General features: G+C 51.0%; 1 pseudogene; it reads right to left on the reverse strand.

The window, feature by feature from the left end:
- Positions 1-4,178: 4,178 nt before the first annotated feature.
- On the reverse strand, positions 4,179-4,430 carry LOC102500669 (small nuclear ribonucleoprotein F-like; annotated as a pseudogene).
- Positions 4,431-6,126: the final 1,696 nt, after the last annotated feature.

A 6,126-nucleotide genomic window follows, 5' to 3' on the forward strand; every position in this document is an offset into this window, starting at 1 on the left:
GGGGGTGGCCACGCTGCAATCCCTTCTCCTCCATTCTCCTCTCGGGATCTTGGGCATGTACGCACATGTGCCCAGTGTGAGTTTAAGCCACCAGGTCTGGGACTCAAACTGCAGTCGACTACATGGGAGTCCAGCAACATAGCCATTACACCAACTGCTGGCCCCAGCCTAGAGTGTGTTTCAAATCTCCAAGTTTTGGAATCAAATCATACTATCAGACATGAGGGACACAGTTGCCTTAACCACTATGCCACTGGCTAACCGAAGATTTTAAACTAAGAAAAAAAAAATTTTTTTTGGAGAGGTTTTCGCTATAGGGCACGTGCGCTCGCCAGACAGACAGAGAGAGACATAGAGACAGGAAGTGAGAAATCACCCCCCAGGGGGGATGGTCACGCCGCAATCCCTTCTCCTCCATTCTCCTCTCGGGATCCTGGGCACGCACGCACACGTGCCCGGCGTGAGTTCTAAGCCACCGGGTCCGGGACATGAACCATGGTCGACTACGTGGGAGTCCAGCGACATAGCCATTACGCTAACTGCTGGTTCCCTTAAACTAAGAAATTTTAAAGCCTAAAATGAAATCCCAGGAACAGCAGTTGACATAATGGCTATGTCACTGGACTCCCACGTAGTTGACCACAGTTCAAGTTCTGGACCTGGTGGCTTAAACTCACGCCGGGCACATGTGCATGCATGCCCAAGATCCCAAGAGGAAAACGGAGGAGAAGGGATTGCGGCGTGGCCATCCCCCCTGGGGGGTGATTTCTTGCTTTTTATCTCTCTGTCTCTCTCTGTCTTTCTGGTGAGCGCACGCGCCCTATAGCAAAAACCTCTCAAAAAAAAAAAAAAATCCCAGGAGACTCACACAGCTTGATGCCCTTTTTAGTTTGTCTGGACTCCCTTTGTTGTGGGTTGAATTGTGTCCCCCCAAAGATACCCAATGGGCTCTCCATATCCGTGGTTCTGCATCTGTGGATTCCACCACATGTGGATAAAAATGTTGCGCTGGCGCTAACATACCCTGTGGCTGGGCCTGTGACGACTGCTTCTGTACTGAACACGCACAGACTGTCCCTAGTCATTATCCCCTAACAATACAGTGTGACAGCTCCTTACACAGCATTTACACTGTAGTGATTATTATAAGTAACCCAGAGATGCCTGAAAGCGTGTGGGAGGGTGCATGCCGGTTTACAGAAAGGATCTGGGCATCCGTGGATTTTGGAATGGCAGGGGTCCAGGAACAATCCCTATGGATACTGAGGCATGAGTGTATTGAAGCCCTAGCCCCCTGTATCTGTAAATATGTTTGTAATCGTGGATCTCAGGAGGCCCTAGATCCAATGACTGAAGTCCTTACAAGAGAAGCCTCAGAGAGAAGGCATGGGAGGAGGAGGCAGGGATTGCAGTGCTCCACCTGTACCCCAAAGGGCTCCAGGGAGGGTGGGCAGCCCCAAAACCTGGAAGGCCTGGAACAGACCCTTCCCTACAGGGTTCAGAGGGAGTGCAGCCCTGCCCACACCTTGCGTGCAAATTTCCAGCCTCCAGAACCAAGAGAGAAGCAATTCCCATTGCTTTAAGCCACCTGGTTTATGGTCATTTGTTGTGGCAACTCTAAGAAAAGAATATGCCCTATCAAATAAAGTTAGTAGAAATAAGCTAAAATTAAAAATACACTTATCTTTAGGACATAAGTATAATAAGACTAGAGAAAAGGGAAGTAAAAAATGATGAAGACAGGATTCAAGGTGATGGGGACCTACTGTGGGGATACGATGGGGACCTCAAGGTTGGCTGTAGGTCATTGTTAGGGTCCTAGCTTGATGGGCATCTATATCTATCACATGATTAAAACAGTTGATTTAATCACATGATTAAAATAATGATTAAAATAACTGCTGGGGTTTGTAGTGCATCCTCTCCTCAAATTTCTGTGTTGAAATTTGGTTGTGTTGTGAAGGTATTTGTTTTGTTTTGTTTTTAGAGATTTTTGCTATAGGGTGCGCGCTCTTGCCAGAAAGACAGAGAGAGAGTCAGAGAGGCAAAAAGGGAGAAATCACACCCCTAGGGGGGATGGCCACGCCCCAATCCCCTCTCCTCCATTCTCCTCTTGGGATCTTGGGCACGCACGCACACACGCCCAGCGTGAGTTTAAGCCACCAGGTTCGGGACTCGAACTGCGACTGCATGGGAGTCCAGTGACATAGCCATTACGCCAACTGCTGGTCCCATATTGTGAAGGTATTAAGAGGGTGGAAACTAAATCAGGCATGATGAGGTCTTTGAGAAGTGATTAGGATTAAGGTCATCAGGGTGCAGCCCAATTGAATCCTGGTGGAGTTACAAGCAGAAATGAGAGAGAACGAGCACCTGCAGCTCTCGCCATGTAATGTCCTGTGCCACCTCTAGATTCTGCAGTGTCCTCACCAGCAAGAAGATTCTTGCCAGATGAAGCCCCTTGACTTTGGACCTCCAAAACTATGAGCGGAATAAACCTGGATCCTCTATAAATCATCAGTGTGGTATTTGGTTGTTAGTGAGAGAAATGCAGATTACAATAGAAACAGAAATTATTTAAAAAGAATTACTTAACTTTATTCATTCATTCATTTATTTTTTTTTTTAATTTTTGGAGATACTTTTTTTGCTATAGGGCACATGTGCACGCCAGAAAGACAGAGAGAAACAGAGAGACAAAAAGCAAGAATCACCCCCTCGGGGCATGGCCATGCCGCAATCCCTTCTCCTCCATTCTCCTCTCAGGATCTTGGGCACGCACGCACACACACCCAGCATGAGTTTAAGCCACAGGGTCTGGGACTTGAACTGCGGTCGACTACGTGGGAGTCCAGCGACATAGCCATTACGCTAACTGCTGGCCCCTCATTTATTATTTTTAAGAGGTTTTTGCTATAGGGCACGTGCGCTCACCAAAAAGACAGAGAGAGACAGAGAAACAGAAAGTGAGAAATCATCCTCCAGGGGGGATGGTCACGTTGCAATTCCTTCTCCTCCATTCTCCTCTTGGGATCTTGGGCACATTCGCACACATGCCTGGTGTGAGTTTAAGGCACCAGGTCTGTGACTCGAACCATGGTCAACTACATTGGAGTCCAGTGACAAAGCCATTATACCAACTGCTGGTCCCATTCATTTATTTTTAATTTGACCAGATAGAGACACAGAGAGGGAGAGGGAATATAAGAAAGCAAGCCACCAGGTCTGGGACACAAACCGTGGTTGGTCATGTGGGTAGGTTCAGAGCCTTCACTACTAAGCCACCTGCTAGCTCCCCCCCACCCATAGAAATTTTAATAAAAGCAGGTTATACAAGGACCAAAGAGAATACCCCATAATCTGGATTACGATTTGCCCATAATTCTGTGTATCTGTTCATTAAAAAAATGACTTTAAGGGGCCAGCAGGTGGCATAGTGCTTATGGTGCTGGACTCCCACATGGCAACCACAGTTTGAGTCCCAGATCTGATAGCTTGAATCTCATACGGGGCACATGTGTGTATGTGCCTAAATCTAAGGAGGAGAATGGAGGAGAAGGGACTGCAGCATGGCCACCCCACACACACCCGGGGCAGTGGTTCTCACTTTCCCTCTCACTGTCTCTCTGGTGAGCACAGCACCCTATGGCAGAAAAGCATTAAAAAAAAAAAAAAAAAAAGACTCTAAGAAATAAAATAAAATAAAAAAAGGTTTCCTGCCCAGTGCCAGCTCACTGCCCACTTCCACGTCTGTGAGCTTCTGCTGCCAGATGAGGCTGTCTGTATTCCCTGGCGCCTGGCACCCTCAGAGAAGCCCCCCGCCCAGCCTTGCCAGGCCGCCCACTCCTCTTACATGAGTCTTTTCTCCTTGTTTTCTTTCTTCTTCTTCTCTCTCTAGTTCTTTTGTTTCTTCTATGAACAAAAGAGAGAGAAACAGAGACAGCACCCCCAGTAGGGTCCTCACGCCGCAATCCCCCTGAGCCTCAGCTCACAGGCACACACGCCTGGCTGTTCAGGGAAGTCTCCTGATGTGAGCCCAGAACCCTCCCTGTGAGGCAGCCTTGCAGAGCATCACGCTTACCACTGTGCTACCGCCCGGCTCCTTTCCTTTTTGAAAACAAACAAATCTTTATTGTCCAGAAATAGATATTTAATACACACACACAAAAGATGCTTTCTCTCATTTCCCCACCTTCTTCCTCTTCTTCAACACCTCTGACATGAAGGACCTTAGTACACCTTACTAAAATGTCACCCAGATGTCCAGCCGACGCCCATCTCTGCATCCTTCTGTATTTGCAGGCTGCGTGCTCATAGAGCCACGTGCAGATGCCAGGTGGCCCGTACACTCCATTCCCCCCTGAGTCTCACCATCGCTGGCTTTCCTGCTACCCCACTGAGGAAAGCTTTGGATGGAGGGGTAAACTCATTGCGGTCAGGGGGAGCACGGCGGGCTGCTGGCCACCGACCCTGCTGCCACAGGTCCCGTGTGACAGGAGTAGCTACGGCAGACCCTGAGTCACTGATTCAAAGAATTGCCCCCTCTCTTTTCTGTTCCCACAGCACATACGCTGCTGGGCGGGCCGCATATTGCACTTATTTCTCTGTTTATCACCTGTCTTTCCCTGGGGTAATGTGAACCCACGGGTGCTGAGTTCCGCCCGCGTGCCTTGCTGTCGCCCCAGCACCTGGCACAGTGCTTGGCACATAGTGAATGCTCAGTAAAGACGGGCAGGATGAATGGGGAACCGAGTGAGGAAATGGACAGTGAACGAGCTGGCGGGTGGGTGACTAACGGACTCTGCCACTCGGTGTATGGGCGTGACGGTACTGCAGACTGACACACAGGGCAGGTAGGGCACGAGACCTCGGGCAAGGCACGCTTTCCCCCTCTGTCACCTGTCATCACACTGACACGGACCCCGGGAATAAAGGTCAGAGCCCATTCAGGCCTGCTCAGCCCACCACGACCCAGACAGACTTCCCCGGCAGTCACAGGGGCCCATGGGATGGCTGTCTCCCACAGGGTGCTCTGCTGGCCCAGCAGTAAGAAGACGGTGGGGTGCTGAGGCTGTCAGGGGCCGCCTGGGTCTTCTCACTTCAGCCATCATCCGCCATCACTCCCAACCGTCCATCTCCCACACCGCTTCTAATGACTTCTTTTTTATTTTGCTTTAACTTCCTTAATTTTTTCCTAAGTAAACTGATTCTAAAACAAATGGGTATGTCACTATTGTAAAGGCAAAGCAATACCTGCCCCTGAACAGGAGGTGGCTGTAAACATAAACACACAGGACGATGCGTGGGAACACGCAGGGTCATGCGGGAGAACGAGAAGGGCGAAGCGAGGAACACGCAGGGCGAAGCGAGGAACGCGCAGGGCGAAGCGAGGAACACGCAGGGCGAAGCGAGGAATGCGCAGGGCGACGCATGGGAATGCGCAGGGTCACGCGAGGAACGCGCAGGGCGAAGCGAGGAACACGCAGGACGAAGCGAGGGAATGCGCAGGGCGAAGCGAGGAACGCGCAGGGCGACACGAGGCGACACGAGGGGCGACACGAGGGAACACGCAGGGCGACCCGTGGCTAAAGTCAAGCTCAAGGGCGCTGACCAACAAGATTCTGGGCCTGAGGTCTCGCTCTCGGGTTATACAGGGCGAGCCAGACGTTAAAGCCACATCCGCAGTGAGCGAAGCTTTCTCCCCGTCAATGAAAATAGCTGTGTGATTCAGAGCTGGGTAGCATCGTCTCTGTGTCCCACCTAACTTCACCCTGCAGAACTCAAGTGGCTCACAGCACACCCTTTGGGAAACTCCCCGCTGGTGGAGCAGTTTTCATTTTATTTTTTGGCCTGGCCCTTGTGGGGATACCCAGGGAACAAAAGTTCACTCTGGCTGGTAGCTATGAGCCGGGAAGGGAGACTAAGCTGCAGAATCTCCCCTGAGGCTGGCTGGGGCTCTCCACCCCATAGCAAGCCCCTGCCCCGCCCCAGCCCCTCAAACGCCCGGGGGAAGCAGGCACAGGGCCAGGCTGGCATAGGACAGGCCCAGCTGGGCCCCAGCAAGCCCCAGGGAGCTGGGGTGAGCTCATCCCTGCCCTTAATTATCTTCCTGGCTAAGGAGCATCT

This window comes from Tupaia chinensis, unplaced genomic scaffold (assembly GCF_000334495.1).
Source record: "Tupaia chinensis unplaced genomic scaffold, TupChi_1.0 Scaffold000182_1, whole genome shotgun sequence".
NCBI classification, from domain to species: Eukaryota; Metazoa; Chordata; class Mammalia; order Scandentia; family Tupaiidae; genus Tupaia; species Tupaia belangeri.